Genomic DNA, 22,393 nt, shown 5'->3' on the forward strand with positions numbered 1-22,393 from the left:
AAATGAGTGTAGTGGATAGGAGAGTGATGGGAATGAATAGAATGGAGTGGAGGGGAGTAGAGTAGATTCAATACAAAAGGAATGACATGGAGTGGAATGGAATGGAATGCCGTGGATTTGAGTAGAATGGAATGTAATGCTCTGAAAAGGAAGGCACTGTAAAGGAATGAAATGCAATTGAATGGAATGGAATGGAATGGAATGGAGTGGAATGGAATGGAAAGGAATTTAATGGAATGGAATGGAATCGAACAGAATGCCACGGATTGCATTGGTGTGGACTGGAATGGAAATAAATGGAAAGAAATGGCATGGAAGGCAATGAAATGGAATGGAGTGGAATGGTATGGATTCGGATTCAGTGGACTGCAGTGTACTGGAATGATTAAGAAAGGATTGCAGTGGAGGGCAGTGGAATGGAGAGGAATGTAGTAGAATCGAAATAAAAGATATGGAATGGAATGCGGAGGAGTGGATTTGCATGGAGTGGTTTCGACTGAAATGGAATGGAAAGGAGTGTAGTGGAGAGGAGAGGGATGGGGATGAATAGAATGGAGTGGAGGAGAGTAGAGTAGATTCAATTCAAAAGGAATGACATGGAATGGAATGGAATGGAATGGAATGGAATGGAATGGAATGGAATGGAATGGAATGGAATGGAATGGAATGGAATGCCGTGGATATGAGTAGAATGGAATGTAATGCTCTGCAAAGGCATGCACTGGAAGGCAATGAAATGCAATTGAATGGCATGGAATGAAATGGAATGGAATGGAATGGAATGGAATGGAATGGAATGGAATGGAATGGAATGGAATGGAACCGAATGGAGAGTAGTGTAGTGGAATAAAGTAGAATGGAAAGGAGGGGTGTAGTGTTTAAGAGAGTGGAATGGAATGGAATAAAAAGAATTAAGTGGAGTGTAAAGGAGTTTAATGGGAAGGATTGGAATCTCCTGTAGTGGAGAGGATTCAAGTCGAATGGAATGGAATAGAATGGAAAGGAAGGAATAGGAGTGGATTTCAGGAGACTGGAATAGAGTGGAGTCGAGTGGAACGTTATGGAATGGAAGGGAAAGGAATGATGTGGAATGCAAATGAATGGAATGAAATGGAATGAAAAAGAATGCAGTGGAATGTAATGGAACCGAAATAAATGGAATGGAAAGGAATGGAGTGGAGTGAAATGAAGGGCATTGGAAAGGAATAGAAAGGAATGGAATGCTATGGGGTGAAATGGAGTGAAGTTGTGTGGTATGGGAAGGAATGGAATAGAGTGGGGTGTTGTTGAGTGCATAAGAGTGTATTCGAGTGGAAAGTAATGCTATGGAATGGAATGCCGTGGATTGGAGTGTAGGGGAGTGGAGTGGAAAGGAATGGAATAGAATGGAATGGAATGGAATGGAATGGAATGGAATGGAATGGAATGGAATGGAATGGAATGGAACAGAATGGAATGGAATGGATTGTAGTGAAGTGGAGTGCTGTGTAGTGGAACGGATTACAAAGGAATGGAGTGGAGTGGAGTAGAATTGAAGGAAATGTAATAGAATTTAATTTAGTGATGTGGATGTAAATGGTAAGGAATAAAATGGAGTAGAGTTGAGAGCGTTGGAATGGAGTGGAGTGGAGTGGAGTGGAGTGAATTCGATTAGAGTGGATTGAAATTGAATTTGGTGGATTTGAATCGAGGGCTTCAGAGTGGAATGGAAAAAATGGAACGGATTGAAATTAAATGGAAAGGAATGGAGTGGAATGGAGTGCAATGCGGAGGAATGGAATGGAGTGGAGTTGTGTGGAGTGGTGTGAAGTGGAGTAGAATGGATTGGAGTGGAAAGTAATTGAATGGAGTGAAATGCAGTGGATTGGATTGTAAAGGAGAGAAGTGGAATAGGATGCAAAGGAAGGGAAAAGAATGGAATGGAATGCAACAGTAGGTAATGGAATGAAATATAATGGAATGGAGGGTAATGAAATAAAAAGTGACGGAATGGATTGTTGGGGAGTGGAGTGCAGTGTGGTGGAATAGAATAAAATGGAATGGAGTGCAGTGAAATGGAGTGGCATCTAATTCAATGGAATGTAATGCAGGGTCATGGACAGTAATTGGAAGTAATGGAATTGAGTGGAGTGGACTACAGTGGATTACAACAGATTCGAGTGGAATTGAATCCAACAAAATAGAATGGATTGGAATGGAATGGAATGGAATGGAATGGAATGGAATGGAATGGAATGGAATGGAATGGAGTGGATTGGAAAGAGATTGAAAGAAATGGAATGCAGTAGATTGGAGTGGAGCAGAGTGGATTCGAGTAGAAAAGAATGAAGTCGAGTGTAGTGTAATGGAATGGAATGAAAAGCACTTTAGAGGAGAGGATTTCAGTGGAATGGAACGGAATGGACTGGAATGGAATGGACTGGAATGGACTATAATGGAATCGAATGGAATGGAATGGAATGGAATGGAATGGAATGGAATGGAATGGAATGGAATGGAATGGAATGGAATAAAATCGAACATAATGCCATGGAGTGCATTTTTTTGGACTGGAATGGAATAAAAGGGAATGAAATTTCATGGAATGCAATGAAACGTAATAGAGTGGAGTGGTATGGAATCGGTTTGAGTGGACTGCATTGTACAGGAATTATTAAGAAAGTATAGGAGTGGAGGGCAGTGGAATGGAGAGTAATATAGTGGAATGGAAATAAAAGACATGGAAATGAATGCAGAGGAGTGCATTTGCATGGAGTGATTTCGAGTGGAATGGAATGGAAAGGAGTGTAGTGTAGAGGAGTGTGATGGGAATGAATGGAATGGATTGGAGGGGAGGAGACTAGATTCAATTCAAAAGGAATGACATGGAATGGAATGGAAAGCAGTGGATTTGAGTAGAATGGAATGTATTCGTATGCAAAGGAAGGCACTGGAATGGAATGCAAAGGAATGGAATGGAATGGAATGGAATGGAATTTAATGGAATGGAATGGAATCGAACAGAATGCCACGGATTGCATTGGTGTGGACTGGAATGGAAATAAATGGAAAGAAATGGCATGGAAGGCAATGAAATGGAATGGAGTGGAATGGTATGGATTCGGATTCAGTGGACTGAAGTGTACTGGAATGATTAAGAAAGGATTGCAGTGGAGGGCAGTGGAATGGAGAGGAATGTAGTAGAATCGAAATAAAAGATATGGAATGGAATGCAAAGGAGTGGATTTGCATAGAGTGGTTTCGACTGGAATGGAACGGAAAGGAGTGTAGTGGAGAGGAGAGGGATGGGGATGAATAGAATGGAGTGGAGGAGAGTAGAGTAGATTCAATTCAAAAGGAATGACATGGAATGGAATGGAATGGAATGGAATGCCGTGGATATGAGTAGAATGGAATGTAATGCTCTGCAAAGGCATGCAGTGGAAAGCAATGAAATGCAATTGAATGGAATGGAATGGAATGGAATGGAATGGAATGGAATGGAATGGAATGGAATGGAATGGAACGGAATGGAGAGTAGTGTAGTGGAATAAATTAAAATGGAAAGGAGGGGAGTAATGTTTAAGAGAGTGGAATGGAATGGAATAAAAAGAATGAAGTGGAGTGTAAAGGTGTTTAATGGGAAGGATTGGAATCTCGTGGAATGGAGAGGATTCAAGTCGAATGGAATGGAATAGAATGGAAAGGAAGGAATAGGAGTGGATTTCAGGAGACTGGAATAGAGTGGAGTCGAGTGGACCGTTATGGAATGGAAGGGAAAGGAATGATGTGGAATGCAAATGAATGGAATGAAATGGAAGGAAAAAGAATGCAGTGGAATGTAATGGAACCGAAAGAAATGGAATGGAAAGGAATGGAGTGGAGTGAAATGAAGGGCATTGGAAAGGAATAGAAAGGAATGGAATGCAATGGGGTGAAATGGAGTGAAGTTGTGTGGTATGGGAAGGAATGGAATAGAGTGGGGTGTTGTTTAGTGCATAAGAGTGTATTCGATTGGAAAGTAAGCCTATGGAAAGGAATGCAGTGGATTGGAGTGGAGCAGAGTGGATTCGAGTAGAAAAGAATGAAATCGAGTGTAGTGTAATGGAATGGAATGAAAAGCACTTTAGAGGAGAGGATTTCAGTGGAATGGAATGGAATGGACTGGAATGGAATGGACTGGAATGGACTATAATGGAATCGACTGGAATGGAATGGAATGGAATGGAATGGAATGGAATGGAATGGAATGGAATGGAATGGAATGGATTGGAATGGAATGGAATGGAATGGAATGGAATGGAATGGAATGGAATGGAATAAAATCGAACATAATGCCATGGAGTGCATTTTTGTGGACTGGAATGGAATAAAAGGGAATGAAATTTCATGGAATGCAATGAAACGTAATATAGTGGAGTGGTATGGATTCGGTTTGAGTGGACTGCATTGTACAGGAATTATTAAGAAAGGATAGGAGTGGAGGACAGTGTAATGCATAGGAATGTAGTGGAATGGAAATAAACGATATGGAAAGGAATGCAGAGGAGTGCATTTGCATGGAGTGATTTCGAGTGGAATGGAATAGAAAGGAGTGTAGTGGAGAGGAGTGTGATGGGAATGAATAGAATGGAATGGAGGGGAGGAAACTAGATTCAATTCAAAAGGAATGACATGGAATGTTTTGGAATGCAGTGGATTTGAGTAGAATGGAATGTAATTGTATGCAAAGGAAGGCACAGGAATGGAATGGAATGGAATGGAATGGAATGGAATGGAATGGAATGGAATGGAATGGAATGGAATGGAATCGAACAGAATGCCACGGATTGCAATGGTGTGGGCTGGAATGGAAAAAAAGGGAATGAAATTGCATGGAAGGCAATGAAATGGAATGGAGTGGAATGGTATGGATTCGGATTGAGTGGACTGCAGTGTACTGGAATGATTAAGAAAAAATTGGAGTGGAGGGTAGTGGAATGGAGAGGAATGTAGCAGAATTGAAATAATATATATGGAATGGAATGCAGAGGTGTGGATTTGCATGGAGTGGTTTCGAGTGGAATGGAATGGAAGGGAGTGTAGTGGAGAGGAGTGGGATGGGAATGAACAGAATGGAGTGGATAGGAGAGAAGATTCAATTCAAATGGAATGACATGGTAAAGAATGGAATGCAGTGGATTTGAGTAGAATGGAATGTAACGGTATGCATAGGAAGGCACTGGAATGGAATGCAATGGAATGGAATGGAATGGAATGGAATGGAATGGAATGGAATGGAATGGAATGGAATGGAATGGAAAGGAATGGAATGGAATGGAATGGAAAGGAATGGAATGGAATGGAATGGAATGGAATGGAATGGAATGGAATGGAATGGAATGGAATGGAATGGAATGGAATGAAATGGAATCGAACAGAATGCCACGGATTGCATTGGTGTGGACTCGAATGGAAAAAAAGGGAATGAAATTGCATGGAAGGCAATGAAACGGAATGGAGTGGAATGGTATGGATTCGGATTGAGTGGACTGCAGTGTACTGTAATGATTAAAAAGGGATTGGATTGGAGGGCATTGGAAAGGGGAGGAATGTATTAGAATCGATGTAAAAGATATGGAATGGAATGCAGAGGAGTGGATTTGCATGGAGTGGTTTCGAGTGGAATGGAATGGAATAGAGTGTAGTGGAGAGGAGAGGGATGGGGATGAATAGAATGGAGTGGAGGGGAGTAGGGTAGATTCAATTCAAAAGGAATGACATGGAATGGAATGGAATGGAATGCCGTGGATTTGAGTAGAATGGAATGTAATGCTCTGAAAAGGAAGGCACTGGAAAGGAATGAAATGCAATTGAATGGAATGGAATGGAATGGAATGGAATGGAATGGAATGGAATGGAATGGAATGGAATGGAATGGAATGGAAGGGAAGGGAATGGAATGTTATGATATGGATTTCAACTGAAAAGAATATAGTGGAATGCAATGGAATGGAGAGGACTAGAGTGTAGTGTTGTGGATTGGAATAGAACGGTTTGGAGTGGAGTTGCATATAGTGGCATGGAATGTAGTGGAATGGAATGGAATGGAGTGGAGTGCAATAGATTGGAATGGAATGGAAGGGAGTCGAGTGGATTGGAGTGGAAAAGAGTAGATTTGAGTGGAATCGAAAGAATGTAATATTACGGAATCGAATGGAAGGGAATGAATTGGAGTGGCATGTAATGAAATCGAGTGAAAGGGAATGGAATGGACTGGAATGGAATGGAATGGAATGGAATGGAATGGAATGGAATGGAATGGAATGGAATGGAATGGAATGGAATGGAATGGAAGTGAATGGAATGGAATGGAAAGGAGTTTAATGGAACCGAATGGAATGGAATGGAATGTAGTGAAGTGGAGTGCTGTGTAGTGGAACGGATTAGAAAGGAATGGAGTGGAGTGGAGTAGAATTGAAGGAAATGGAATAGAATTTAATTTAGTGATGTGGATGTAAATGGTAAGAATAAAATGGAGTAGAGTTGACAGCATTGGCGTGGAGTGGAGTGGAGTGGAGTGAATTCGATTAGAGTGGAATGAAATTGAATTTGGTGGATTTGAATCGAGGGCTTTAGAGTGGAATGGAAAAAATGGAACGGATTGAAATTAAATGGAATGGAATTGAGTGGAGTGGAGTGCAATGGGGAGGAATGGAATGGAGTGGAGTTGTGTAGAGTGGAGTGTAGTGGATTAGAATGGATTGGAGTGGAAAGTAATTGAATGGAGTGTAATGGAGTTGATTGGATTCTAAAGGAGTGAAGTGGAATAGGATGCATTGGAAGGGAAAAGAATGGAATGGAATGCAACAGTAGGTAATGGAATGAAATGTAATGGAAAGGGGGGTAATGAAATAAAAATTGACGGAATGGAATGTAGGGCAGTGGAGTGCAGTGTGGTGGAATAGAATAAAAAGGAATGGAGTGCAGGGAAATGGAGTGTCATCAAATTCAATGGAATATAATACAGGGTAATGGACAGTAATTGGAAGAAATGGAATGGGGTGGAGTTGACTACAGTGGATAAGAAGAGATTCGAGCGGAATTGAATCCAACAGAATAGAATGGATTCGAATGGAATGGAATGGAATGGAGTAGATTTTAAAGAGTTCGAGAGAAATGGAATGCAGTGGATGGGAGCGGAGCAGAGTGGATTCGAGTAGAAAAGAATGAAACTGAGTTTAGTGGAATGGAATGGAATGAAAAGCACTTTAGAGGAGAGGATTTCAGTGGAATGGAATGGAATGGACTGGAATGGAATGGACTCGAATGGACTGGAATGGAATCGACTGGAATGGAATGGAATGGAATGGAATGGAATGGAATGGAATGGAATGGAATGGAATGGAATGGAATACAATCGAACATAATGCCATGGAGTGCATTTTTTGGACTGGAATGGAAAAAAAGGGAATGAAATTTCATGGAATGCAACGAAACGTAATAGAATGGAGTGGTATTGAATGGGTTTGAGTGGACTGCAGTGTACAGGAATTATTAAGAATGTATAGGAGTAGAGGGAAGTGGAATGGAGAGTAACATAGTGGAATGGAAATAAACGACATGGAAATGAATGCAGAGGAGTGCATTTGCATGGAGTGATTTCGAGTGGAATGGAATGGAAAGGAGTGTAGTGTAGAGGAGTGTGATGGGAATGAATAGAATGGATTGGAGGGGAGGAGACTAGATACAATTCAAAAGGAATGACATGGAATGGAATGGAAAGCAGTGGATTTGAGTAGAATGGAATGTAATGGTATGCAAAGGAAGGCACTGGAATAGAATGCAATGGAATGGAATGGAATGGAATGGAATGGAATGGAATGGAATGGAATGGAATGGAATGGAATTTAATGGAATGGAATGGAATGGAACAGAATGCCACGGATTGCATTGGTGTGGACTGGAATGGAAATAAATGGAAAGAAATGGCATGGAAGGCAATGAAATGGAATGGAGTGGAATGGTATGGATTCGGATTCAGTGGACTGCAGTGTACTGGAATGATTAAGAAAGGATTGCAGTGGAGGGCAGTGGAATGGAGAGGAATGTAGTAGAATCGAAATAAAAGATATGGAATGGAATGCAGAGGAGTGGATTTGCATGGAGTGGTTTCGACTGGAATGGAATGGAAAGGAGTGTAGCGGAGAGGAGAGGGACGGGGATGAATAGAATGGAGTGGAGGAGAGTAGAGTAGATTCAATTCAAAAGGAATGACATGGAATGGAATGGAATGGAATGGAATGGAATGGAATGGAATGGAATGGAATGGAATGGAATGGAATGGAATGGAATGTGATGGAATGGAATGGATTGGAATGGAATGGAATGGAATGGAATGGAATGCCGTGGATATGAGTAGAATGGAATGTAATGCTCTGCAAAGGCATGCAGTGGAAAGCAATGAAATGCAATTGAATGGAATGGAATGGAATGGAATGGAATGGAATGGAATGGAATGGAACCGAATGGAGATTAGTGTAGTGGAATAAAGTAGAATGGAAAGGAGGGGAGTAGTGTCTAAGAGAGTGGAATGGAATGGAATAAAAGAATGAAGTGGAGTGTAAAGGAGTTTAATGGGAAGGATTGGAATCTCGTGGAGTGGAGAGGATTCAAGTCGAATGCAATGGAATAGAATGGAAAGGAAGGCATAGGAGTGGATTTCAGGAGACTGGAATAGAGTGGAGTCGAGTGGAACGTTATGGAATGGAAGGGAAAGGAATGGTGTGGAATGCGAATGAATGGAATGAAATGGAAGGAAAAAGAATGCAGTGGAATGTAATGGAAACGAAAGAAATGGAATGGAAAGGAATGGAGTGGAGTGAATTAAAGGGCATTGGAATGGAATAGAAAAAATGGAATGCAACGGAGAGAAATGGAGTGAAGTTGAGTGGAATGGGAAGGAATGGAATAGAGTGGGGTGTTGTTGAGTGAATAAGAGGGTATTCGAGTGAAAAGTAAGGCTATGGCATGGAGTGCAGTGGATTGGAATGGAGGGGAGCGGAGTGGAATGGAATGGAATGGAATGGAATGGAATGGAATGGAATGGAATGGAATGGAAGGGAATGGAATGGAATGATATGGATTGATATGGATTGCAACTGAAAGGAATGTAGTGTAATGCAATGGAATGGAGAGGACTAGAGTGCAGTGTTGTGGATTGGAATAGAACAGTTTGGAGTGGAGTTGCATATAGTGTCATGGAATGGAGAGGAATGGAATGGAGTGGAGTGGAATAGATTGGAAAGGAATGGAAGGAGGTCGAGTGGATTGGAGTGGAAAAGTGTGGATTTGAGTGGAATGGAAAAGAATGTAATGTTATGGAATCGAATGGAAGGGAATGAATTGGAGTGGCGTGTAATGAATTCGAGTGTAACGGAATGGAATGGAATGGAATGGAATGGAATGGAATGGAATGGAATGGAATGGAATGGAATGGAATGGAATGGAAAGGAACGGAATGGAGAGTAGTGTAGTGGAATAAAGTAGAATGGAAAGGAGGGGAGTAGTGTTTAGGAGAGTGGAATGGAATGGAATAAAAGAATGGAGTGGAGTGTAGAGGAGTTTAATGGGAAGGATTGGAGTCTCATGGAGTGGAGTGGGTTCAAGTCGAATGGAATGGAATAGAATGGAAAGGAAGGCATAGGAGTGGAGTTCCGGAGACTGGAGTAGAGTGGAGACGAGTGGAACGTTACGGAATGGAAGGGAAAGGAATGATGTGGAAAGCAAATGAATGGAATGAAATGGAAGGAAAAAGAATGCAGTGGAATGTAATGGAATCGAAAGAAATGGAATAGAAAGGAATGGAGTGGAGTGAAATGAAGGTCTTTGGAATGTAATAGAAAGTAATGGAATGCAATGGGGTGAAATGGAGTGAAGTTGAGTGGAATGGGAAGGAATGGAATAGATTGGGGGGTTGTTGAGTGCATAAGAGTGTATTCGAGTGGAAAGTAAGGCTATGGAATGGAATGCAGAGAATTGGAGTGGAGGGGAGTGGAGTGGAATGGAATGGAATGGAATGGAAGGGAAGGGAATGGAATGTAATGATATGGATTGCAACAGAAAGCAATGTAGTGGAATGCAATGGAATGGAGAGGACTAGAGTGCAGTGTTTTGGATTGGAATAGAACGGTTTGAAGTGGAGTTGCATAGAGTGACATGGAATGGAGTGGAATGGAATGGAGTGGAGTGGAATAGATTGGAAAGGAATGGATGGGAGTCGAGTGGATTGGAGTGGAAGAGAGTGGATTTGACTGGGATGGAAAAGAATGTAATGTTATGGAATCGAATGGAATGGAATGGAATGGAAACGAAAGGAATGGAGTGGAATGGAACCGAATGGAATGGAATGGAATGGAAACGAATGCAATGAATCAGAACTTAATAAACTGAAAAGGAATGAAATGGAGTGGAGTGAAGTGTAGTGGAATGACACAGACTGGAGTGGAGTGGACTGTACTGGAGTGCAGTGGAATGGAGTGAAAAGAAATGAAATAGAATCGAATTCATTGTATTGGAGAGTAGTGGAATATAATGGAATGGAAGGGACTGCAACGGAATAGAATACAGTGGATTGGAGTGGAGTGGAGTGGAATGGAAGGGAATGGAATGGAATACAGTGGATTGGATTCGAGTGGAATGGAGAGGAAATAAATAAGATGGAAGTGAATGGAACGGAGTGGAATGGAATGCAACGCAACGGAATGGAATGCAATGGAGTGGAGAGGAATGGTAATGATTGGACTGGAACGGAGTGGAATGGAGTAGATTGAATTCGCGTATAAATTAACAAAATATAATTTAACATAACGGCATGGAATGGAAAGGAAAGGAATGGAATGGAATGGAAAGGAAAGGAATGGAATGGAATGGAATGGAGTGGAATGGAATGGAATGGAATCGAATGGAATGGAATTGAAAGGAATGGAATGCAGTGGAGTGGAATTGAATGGATTGGAGTGGAATGGCATGAATTGGAGTGCTGTGTAGTGGAGCGGATTAGAAAGGAATGGAGTGGAGTGGCGTAGAAATGAAGGGAATGGAAAAGAATTTAATTTAGAGAAGTGGATGTAAATGGTAAGGAATAAAATGGATTAGATTTGAGAGCCTAGGAGTGGAGTGGAGTGGAGTGGAATGAATTCGTTTAGAATGGAATGAAATTGAATTTGGTGGATTTGAAGCGAGGGCTTCAGAGTGGAATGGAAAAAATGGAAAGGATTGAAATTAAATTTAATGGAATGGAGTGTAGTGGAGTGCAATGCGGAGGAATGGAATGGAGTAGAGTGGTGTGGAGTGGTGTGAAGTGGAGAAGAATGGATTGGAGTGGAAAGTAATTGAATGGAGTATAATGCAGTGGATATGACTGTAACGGAGTGAAGTGGAATAGGATGCAATGGAAGGTAAAAGAATGGAATGGAATGCAATAGTATGTAATGGAATGAAATTTAATGGAATGGAGGGTAATGAAATAAAAAGTGACGGAATGGAATGTAGGGGAATGGAGTGCAATGCGGTGGAATAGAGTAAAAAGGAATGGAGTGCAGTGAAATTGAGTGGAATCTAATTCAATGGAATGGAATGCAGGGTAATGGACAGTAATGGGAAGGAATGGAATGGAGTGGAGTGGACTACAGTTGATTAGAAGAGATTCGAGTGGAATTGAATCTAACAGAATAGAATGGATTGGAATGGAAGGGAATGGAATGGAATGGAATGGAATGGAATGGAATGGAATGGAATGGAATGGAATGGAATGGATTGCAAAGAGATTGAAAGAAATGGAGTGCAGTGGATTGGAGTGGAGCAGAGTGGATTCGAGTAGAAAAGAATGAAATGGAGTGGAGTAGAATGGAATGGAATGGAATGAAAAGAACTGGAGAGGAGTGGAATTCATTGGAATGGAATGGAATGGACTGGAATGGAATGGACTTGAATGGAATGGAATGGAATAGAATGGCATGGCATGGCATGGAATTGAATGGAATGGAATGGAATGGAATCGAACAGAATGCCATGGACTGCATTGTTGTGGACTGGAATGGAATAAAAGAGAACGAAATGTCATGGAATGCAATGAAACTTAATAGAGTGGAACTTTATGTAATCAGTTTGTGTGCACTGCAGTGTACAGGAAATATTAAGAAAGGATAGGAGTGGAGGGCAGTGTAATGGAGAGGAATGTAGTGGAATGGAAATAAATGATATGGAAAGGAATGCAGAGTAGTGCATTTGCATGGAGTCGTTTCGAGTGGAAAGGAATGGAAAGGAGTGTAGTGGAGAGGAGTGGGATGGGAATAAATAGAATGCAGTGGAGGGGAGGAGAGTAGATTCAATTCAAAAGGAATGACATGGAATTGAATGGAATGCAGTGGATTTGACTAAAATGGAATGTAATGGTATGCAAAGGAAGGCACTGGTATGCAATGCAATAGAATGGAACGGAATGGAATGGAATGGAATGGAATGGAATGGAATGGAATGGAATGGAATGGAATGGAATGGAATGGAATGGAATCGAACAGAATTACAGGGATTGCATTGGTGTGGACTGGAATGGAAAAAAAAGGAATGAAATGGCATGGAAGGAAATGAAACGGAATGGAGTGGAATGGTATGGATTCGGATTGAGTGGACTGCAGTGTACTGGAATGATTAAGAAAGGATTGGAGTGGAGGGCAGTGGAATGGAGAGGAATGTAGTAGAATCGAAATAAACGATATGGAATGGAATGCAGAGGAGTGGATTTGCATGGAGTGGTTTCGAGTGGAATGGAATGGAAAGGAGTGTAGTGGAGAGGGGTGGGATGGGAATGAATAGAATGGAGTGGAGGGGAGTAGACTAGATTCAATTCAAAAGGAAAGACATGGAATGGAATGGAATGAAGTGGATTTGAGTAGAGTGGAATATAATGGTATGCAAAGGAAGTCACTGGAATGGAATGGAATGCAATTGAATGGAATGCAATTGAATGGAATGGAATGGAATGGAATGGAATGGAATGGAATGGAATGGAATGGAACCGAATGTAATGGAATGGAATGGAAACGAATGCAATGAATCAGAACGGAATAAACTGAAAAGGAATGAAATGGAGTGGAGTGAAGTGTAGTGGAATGACACAGACTGGAGTGGAGTGGATTGTAGTGGAGTGCAGTGGAATGGAGTGAATAGAAATGAAATAGAATCGAATTCATTGTATTGGAGAGTAGTGGAATATAATGTAATGAAAGGGACTGCAATGGAATAGAATACAGTGGATTGGAGTGGAGTGGAGTGGAATGGAAGGGAATGGAATGGAATACATTGGATTGGAGTCGAGTGGAATGGAGAGGAAATAAATAACGTGGAAGTGAATGGAATGGAGGGGAATGGAATGCAATGCAACGGAATTGAATGCAATGCAGTGGAGTGCAGTGGAGAGGAACGGGAATGATTGGATCGGAACGGAGTTTAATGGGGTAGATTGAATTCGAGAGTAATTTAACAAAATGTAATGTAACATAACGGCAAGGAATGGAAAGGAAAGGAATGGAATGGAATGGAATGGAACGGAACGGAATGGAATGGAATGGAATGGAATGGAATGGAATGGAATGGAATGGAATGGAATGGAAGGGAATGGAATGGAATCGAATGGAATGAAATGGAGTGCTGTGTAGTGGAGCGGATTAGAAAGGAATGGAGTGGAGTGGAGTAGAATTGAAGGGAATGGGAAAGAATTTAATTTAGTGAAGTGGATGTAAATGGTAAGGAATAAAATGGAGTAGAGTTGAGAGCATTGGAGTGGAGTGGAGTAGAGTGATTTCGATTAGAATGGAATGAAATTGAATTTGGTGAATTTGAATCGATGGCTTCAGAGTGGAATGGAAAAAGTGGAACCGATTGAAATTAAATGGAATGGAATGGAGTGGAGTGGAGTGAAATGCGGAGGAATGGAATGGCGTGTAGAGGTGTTTAGTGGTGTGAAGTGGAGTAGAATGTTTTGGAGTGGAAAGAAATTGAATGGAGTGTAAAGCAGTGGATTGGATTGTAAAGGAGTGAATTGGAATAGGATGCAATGGAAGGGAAAAGAATTGAATGGAATGCAACAGTAGGTAATGGAATGAAATGTAATGGAATGGAGGGTAATGAAATAAAACGTGACGGAATGGAATGTAGGGGAGTGGAGTGCAGTGTGGTGGAATAGAATAAAAAGGAATGGAGTGCAGTGAAATGAAGTGGAATCTAATTCAATTGAATGGAATGCAGGGTAATGGACAGTAATGGGAAGGAATGGAATGGAGTGGAATGGACTACAGTGGATTAAAACAGATTCGAGTGGAATTGCATCTAACAGAATAGAATGGACTGGAATGGAATGGAATGGAATGGAATGGAATGGAATGGAATGGAATGGAATGGAATGGAATGGAATGGAATCGAGTAGATTGGAAAGATATTGAAAGAAATGGAGTGCAGTGGATTGGAGTGGAGCAGAGTGGATTCGAGTAGAAAAGAATGAAATCGAGTGGAGTGGAATGGAATGGAATGAAAAGCACTGGAAAGGAGTGGATTTCGGTGGAATGGAATGGAATTGAACGGAATGGAGTGGATTTCGGTGGAATGGAATGGAATTGAACGGAATGGAATGGAATGGAGTGGAGTGGAATGGAATGGAATGGAATGGAATGGAATGGAATGGAATGGAATGGAATGGAATGGAATGGAATTGGATTGAATGGAATGGAATGGAATGGAATGGAATGGAATGGAATGGAATGGAATGGAATGGAATGGAACAGAATGCCATGGATTGCATTGTTGTGGACTGGAATGGAATAAAAGGGAATAAAATGGCATGGAATGCAATGAAACGTAATAGAGTGGAATGGTATGGAATCGTTTTGAGTGGACTGCAGTGTACAGGAATTATTAAGAAAGTATCGGAGTGGAGGGCCGTGTAATGGAGAGGAATGTAGTGGAATGGAAATAAACGATATGGAAAGGCATGCAGAGGAGTGCATTTGCATGGAGCGGTTTCGAGTGGAATGGAATGGAAAGCAGTGTAGTGGAGAGGAGTGGGATGGGAATGAATAGAATGGAGAGGAGGGGAGGAGAGTAGATTCAATTGAAAAGGAATGACATTGAATTGAATGGAATGCAGTGGATTTGAGTAGAATAGAATGTAATTGTATGCAAAGGAAGGCACTGGAATGGAATGCAATGCAATGTAGGGAATGGAATGGAAAGGAATGGAATCGAACAGAGTGCCATGGTTTGCATTGGTGTGGACTGGAATGGAAAAAAAGGGAATGAAATGGCATGAAATGCAATGAAAGGTAATGGAGTGGAATGGTATGGAATCGGTTTGAGTGGATTGCCGTGTACTGGAATGATTAAGAAAGGATTGGAGTGGAGGACAGTGGAATGGAGAGGAATGTACTAGAAGCGAAATAAAAGATATGGAATGGAATGCAGAGGAGTGGATTTGCGTGGCGTGGTTTTGAGCAGAATGGAATGCAAAGGAGTGTAGTGGAGAGGAGTGGGATGGGAAGGAATAGAATTGAGTGGAGGGGAGGAGAATATATTCAATTCAAAAGGAATGACATGGAATGGAATGGAATGGAATGCAGTGGATTTGAGTAGAATGGAATGTAATGGTATGCAAATAAAGGCACGGAGTGGAATGCAATGGAATGGAATTGAAAGAAATGCAATAGAATGGAAAGAATGGAATGGAGTGCAATCGAACAGAATGCCACAGATTGCATTGGTGTGGACTGCAATGGAAAAAAAGGGAATGAAATGGTGGAATGGAAAAAGCGGAACGGATTGAAATTAAATGGAATGGAATGGACTGGAGTGGAGTGCAATGCGGAGGAATGGAATGGAGTGGAGTGGTGTGGAGCGGTGTGAAGTGGAGTAGAATGTATTGGAGTGGAAAGAAATTGAATGGAGTGTAAAGCAGTGGAATGGATTGTAAAGGAGTGAAGTGGAATAGGATGCAATGGAAGGGAAAAGAATGGAATGGAATGCAACATTAGGTAATGGAATGAAATGTAATGGAATGGAGGGTAATGAAATAAGAAAGTGTCGGAATGGAATGTAGGGGAGTGGAGTGCAGTGTGGGGGAATAGAATAAAAAGTAATGGAGTGCAGAGAAACGGAGTGGAATCTAATTCAATTGAATGGAATGCAGGGTAATTGAATGGAATGCAGGGTAATGGATAGTAATGGGAAGGAATGGAATGGAGTGGAGTGGACTACAGTGGATTAGAACAGATTCGAGTGCAAATGAATCTAACAGAATAGAATGGACTGGAATGGAATGGAATGGAATGGAATGGAATGGAATGGAATGGAATGGAATGGAATGGAATGGAATGGACTGGAATGGAATGGAGTAGATTGGAAAGAGATTGAAAGAAATGGAGTGCAGTGGATTGGAGTGGAGCAGAGTAGATTCGAGTAGAAAAGAATGAAATCGAGTGGAGTGGAATGGAAAGGAATGAAAAGCACTGGAAAGGAGTGGATTTCGGTGGAATGGAATGAAATTGACCGTAATGGAATGGAATCCAATGGAATGGAATGGAATGGAATGGAATGGAATGGAATGGAATGGAATGGAATGGAATGGAATGGAATGGAATGGAATGGAATGGAATGGAGAGTAGTGTAGTGGAATAGAGTAGAATTGAAAGGAATGGAGTATTTTTAGGGGAGTGGAAAGGAATGGAATAAAAAAAACGGAGTGGAGTGTATAGGAGTTTAATGGGAAGGATTGGAGTCTCATGGAGTGGAGTGGATTCAAGTCGAATGGAATGGAATAGAATGGAAAGGAAATAATAGGAGTGGAGTTCAGGAGACTGGAGTAGAGTGGAGTCGAGTGGAACGTTATGGAATGGAAGGGAAAGGAATGGTGTGGAATGCAAATGAATGGAATGAAATGGAAGGAAAAAGAATGCAGGGGAATGTAATGGAATCGAAAGAAATTGAATGGAAAGGAATGGAGTGGAGTGAAATGAAGGTCATTTGAATGGAATAGAAAGGAATGGAATGCAATGGGGTGAAATGGAGTGAAGTTGAGTGGAATGGGAAGGAATGGAATAGAGTGGGGTGTTGTTGAGTGCATAAGAGTGTATTCGAGTGAAAGTAAGGCTATGGAATTTAATGCAGTGGATTGGAGTGCAGGGGAGTGGAGTGGAATGGAATGGAATGGAATGGAATGGAATGGAATGGAATGGAATGGAATGGAATGGAATGGAATGGAATGGAATGGAATGGAAGGGAATGGAATGCAATGATATGGATTGCTACAGAAGGGAACGTAGAGGAATGCAATGGAATGGAGAGGATTAGAGTGCAGTGTTGTGGATTGGAATAGAACGGTTTGAAGTGGAGTTGCATAGAGTGGTATGGAATGGAGTGGAATGGAATGGAATGGATTGGAGTGGAATGGATAGGAAAGGAATGGAAGAGATTCGAGTGAATTGGAGCGGAAGAGAGTGGAATTGACTGGGACGGAAAAGAATGTAATATTGTGGAATCGAATGGAAGGGAATGAATTGGAGTGGCGTGTAATGAAGTCGAGTGTAATGGAACGGAATGGAATGGAATGGAATGGAATGGAACGGAACGGAAAGGAACGGAACGGAACGGAAAGGAATGGAATGGAATGGAATGGAATGGAATGGAATGGAATGGAATGGAATGGAATGGAACCGAATGGAATGGAATGGAATGGAAACGAATGCGATGGATCAGAACTGAATAAACAGAAAAGGAATAAAATGGAGTGGAGTGAAGTGTAGTGGAATGACGCAGACTGGAGTGGAGTGGATTGTAGTGGAGTGCAGTGGAATGGATTCAAAAGAAATGAAATAGAATCGAATTCATTGTATTGGAGAGTAGTGGAATATAATGGAATGGAAGGGACTGCAACGGAATAGAATACAGTGGAGTGGAGTGGATTGGAAGGGAATGGAATGGAATACAGTGGATTGGAGTCGAGTGGAATGGAGAGGAAATAAATAACATGGAAGTGAATGAAATGGAGGGGAATGGAATGCAATGCAACGGAAATGAATGCAATGCAGTGGAGTGCAGTGGAGAGGAATGTTAATGATTGGACTGGAACGGAGTGGAATGGAGTAGATTCAATTCGAGTGTAATTTAACAAAATGTAATGTAACATCACGGCTTGGAATGGAATGGAATGGAAAGGAATGGAATGGAATGGAATGGAATGGAATGGAATGGAATAGAACCGCATGGAATGGAATAGAATGAATTGAAGTGCTGTGCAGTGGAGCGGATTGTATAGGAATGGAGTGGAGTGGAGTAGAATTGAAGGGAATGGAAAAGAATTTAATTTAGTGAAGTGGATGTAAATGGTAAGGAATAAAATGGAGTAGAGTTGAGAGCATTGGAATGGAGTGGAGTGGAGTGAATTCGTTCAGAATGGAATGAAATTGAATTTGGTGGATTTGAATCGATGCCTTCAGAGTGGAATGGAAAAATAGGAACGGATAGAAATTAAATGGAATGTAATGGAGTGGAGTGGACTACAATGCGGAGGAAAGGAATGGAGTGGAGAGGTGTGGAGTGGTGTGAATTTGAGTAGAATGTATTGGAGTGGAAAGTAATTGAATGGAGTGTAATGCAGTCGATTGGATTGTAAAGGAGTGAAGTGGAATAGGATGAAATGGAAGGGAAAAGAAAAGAATTGAATGCAACAGTATGTAATGGAATGAAATCTAATGGAATGGAGGGTAATGAAATAAAAAGTGACAGAATGGAATATCGGGCAGTGGAGGGCAGTGTGGTGAAATAGAGTAAAAAGGAATGTAGTGCAGTGAAATGGAGTGGCATCTAATTCAATGGAATGGAATGTAGGGCAATGGAAAGTAAGGGGAAGGAATGGAATGGAGTGGAGTGGACTACAGTGGATTAGAACAGATTCAAGTGGAACTGAATCTAACAGAATAGAATGGATTGGAATGGAATGGAATGGAATGGAATGGAATGGAATGGAATGGAATGGAATGGCATGGAATGGAATGGAGTGGATTGGAAAGAGATGGAAAGAAATGGAGTGCAGTGGATTGGAGTGGAGCAGAGTGGATTCGAGTAGAAAAGAACGAAATCGAGTGGAGTGGAATGGAATGGAATGAAAAGCACTGGAAAGGATTGGATTTCAGTGGAATGGACTGGAATGGAATGGACTGGAATGGAATGGAATGGAATGGAATGGAATGGAATGGAATGGAATGGAATGGAATGGAATGGAATGGAATGGATTGGAGAGTAGTGTAGTGGAATAGAGTAGAATGGAAAGGAGTGGATAGTGTTTAGGAGAGTGGAACGGAATTGAATAAACAAAAAGGAGTGGAGTGTAGAGGAGTTTAATGGGAAGGAATGGAATCTCGTGGAGTGGAGTGGATTCAAGTCGAATGGAATGGAATACAATGGAAAGGAAGGCATAGGATTGGAGTTCAGCAGACTGGAGTAGAGTGGAGAAGACTGGAACATTATGGAATGGAAGGGAAAGGAATGATGTGGAATGCAAATGAATGGAATGAAATGGACGGAAAAGGAATGCATTGGAATGTAATGGAACCGAAAGAAATGGAATGGAAAGGAATGGAGTGGAGTGAAATGATGGGCATTGGAATGTAATAGAAAGGAATGGAATGCAATGGGGTGAAATGGAGTGAAGTTGAGTGGAATGGGAAGGAATGGAGTAGAGTGGGGTGTTATTGAGTGCATAAGAGTGTATTCGAGTGGAAAGTAAGGCAATGGAATGGAATGCAATGGATTGGAGTGGAGGGGAGTGGAGTGGAATGGAATGGAATGGAATGGAATGGAAGGGAAAAGAATGGAATGGAATGATATAGATTGAAACTGAAAGCAATTTAGTGGATTGCAATGTAATGGAGAGGACTAGAGTGCAGTGTTGTCGATTGGAATAGAAAGGTTTGGAGTGGAGTTTCATAGAGTGACATGGAATGGAGTGGAATGGAATGGCAGGGAGTGGAGTGGATTGGAGTGGAAGAGAGTGGATTTGAGTGGAACGGAAAAGAATGTAATGTTATGGATTCGAATGGAAGGGAATGAATTGGAGTGGCGTGTAATGAAATCGAGTGTAATGGAATGCAATGGAATGGAATGGAATGGAATGGAATGGAATGGAATGGAATGGAATGGAATGGAATGGAATGGAATGCAATGCAATGAATCAGAACGGAATGAACTGAAAAGGAATGAAATGGAGTGGAGTGAAGTGTAGTGGAATGTGCAGAATTTAGTGGAGTGGATTGTAGTGGAGTACAGGGGAATGGAGTGAAAAGAAATGAAATAGAATTGAATTCATTGTATGGAGAGTAGTGGAATATAATGTAATGGAAGGGACTGCAACGGAATAGAATACAGTGGATTGGAGTGGAGTGAAGTGGAATGGAAGGGAAAGGAATGGAATACAGTGGATTGGAGTCGAGTGGAATGGAGAGGAAATAAATAACATGGAAGTGAATGGAATGAAGTGGAATGGAATGCAATGCAACGGAATGGAATGCAATGGAGTGGAGTGGAGTGGAGAGGAATGGGAATGATTGGACTGGAACGGAGTGGAATGGAGTAGATTGAATTCGAGTGTAATTTAACAAAATGTAATGTAACATAACTTCATGGAATGGAAAGGAAAGTAATGGAATGGAATGGCATGGAATCGAGTTAAGTGGAGTGCTGTGTAGTGAAACGCATTAGAAAGGAATGGAGTGGAGTGGAGAAGAATTGAAGGGAATGGAATAGAATTTAATTTAGTGAAGTGGATGTAAATGGTAAGGAATAAAATAGAGTAGAGTTGAGAGCATTGGAGTTTAGTGGAGTGGAGTGGAGTGAATTTGATTAGAATGGAATAAAATTCATTTTGGTTGATTTGAATCGAGGGCTGCAGAGTGGAATGGAAAAAATGGAACGGATTGAAATTAATGGAATGGAATGGAGTGGAGTGGACTGCAATGCGGAGGAATGGAATGGAGTGGAGTGGTGTGGAGTGGTGTGAAGTGGAGTTGAATGGACTGGAGTGGAAAGTAATTGAATGGATTCTAATGCAGTGGATTGGATTGTAAAGGAGTGAAGTGGAATAGGATGCAATGGAAGGGAAAAGAATGGAATGGAATGCAACGGTAGGTAATGGAATGAAATGTAATGGAATGGAGGGTAATGAAATAAAAAGTGACGGAATGGAATGTAGGGGAGTGGAGTGCAGTGTGGTGGAATAGAGTAAAAAGGAATGGAGTGCAGTGTAATCGAGTGGAATCTATTTCAATGTAATATAATGCAGGGTAATGGACAGTAATGGGAAGGAATGGAATGGAGTGGAGTGGACTACAGTGGACTATAACAGATTCGAGTGGAATTGAATTTAACAGAATAGAATGGATTGGAATGGAATGGAATGGAATTGAGTGGATTGCAAAGAGATTGAAAGGAATGGAGTGCAGTGGATTGGAGTGGAGCAGAGTGGATACGAGTAGAAAAGAATGAAATCAAGTGGAGTGGAATGGAATGGAATGAAAAGCCCTGGAGAGGAGTGGATTTCAGTGGAATGGAATGGAATGTACTGGAATGTACTGGAATGGACTGGAATGGAATGGAATGGAATGGAATGGAATGGAATGGAAAGGAATGGAAAGGAATGGAATGCAATGCATTGGAACGAATGAAGTGGAATGGAGTGAATTGGAATGTAGCGTAGTCGAATGTAGAACGGAAAAGAATGGAGTGGAATGGAGTGTAACGTAACGGAATGGAAGAGTGTAGAGGAGTGTTGTTAAATGAGAATTAATTGGATCTCGTGGATTCCATTGGACTGGATCCTAGTGGAGTGGAATGGAATGGAATGGAACAGTGTGGAATGGATTGGAATGGAATGAAATGCAGTGGATTGGAATGGAGTGGAATGGAATGGAGTTTAGTGGAAGGAAATGGAATGGAAAGGAATGGTTTTGAATGCAGTGTAACTTAATGGAATTGAATGAAATTGAATGGAATGGAACGGAGTGGAGTAGAGTGGAATTGAATGGAATGGAATGGAATGATGTGGAGTTTAGTGGACTGGAGTGCAGTGTAATTGAATAATATTGAAAGGAATGGAGTGGATAGAAGTTGATTGGAGTGGAGTGGAATGGAATGGAATCGAATTCATTATAGAGGAAATTAGAAACGAATGGATTGGAGTGGAGTAGAATGCAATGGAATGGATTGCAGTGGAGTGTACTGGAATAGGAGTAATTGAATCTATTGGAGTGGAGTGGAATGGACTTAAGTAGATTGGAACCGATTGGAATTAAACGTAATGTAATGGAATGGAATGGAATTTAAAGGAAAACAGTGG

Source organism: Symphalangus syndactylus, chromosome Y, assembly GCF_028878055.3.
Source record: "Symphalangus syndactylus isolate Jambi chromosome Y, NHGRI_mSymSyn1-v2.1_pri, whole genome shotgun sequence".
NCBI classification, from domain to species: Eukaryota; Metazoa; Chordata; class Mammalia; order Primates; family Hylobatidae; genus Symphalangus; species Symphalangus syndactylus.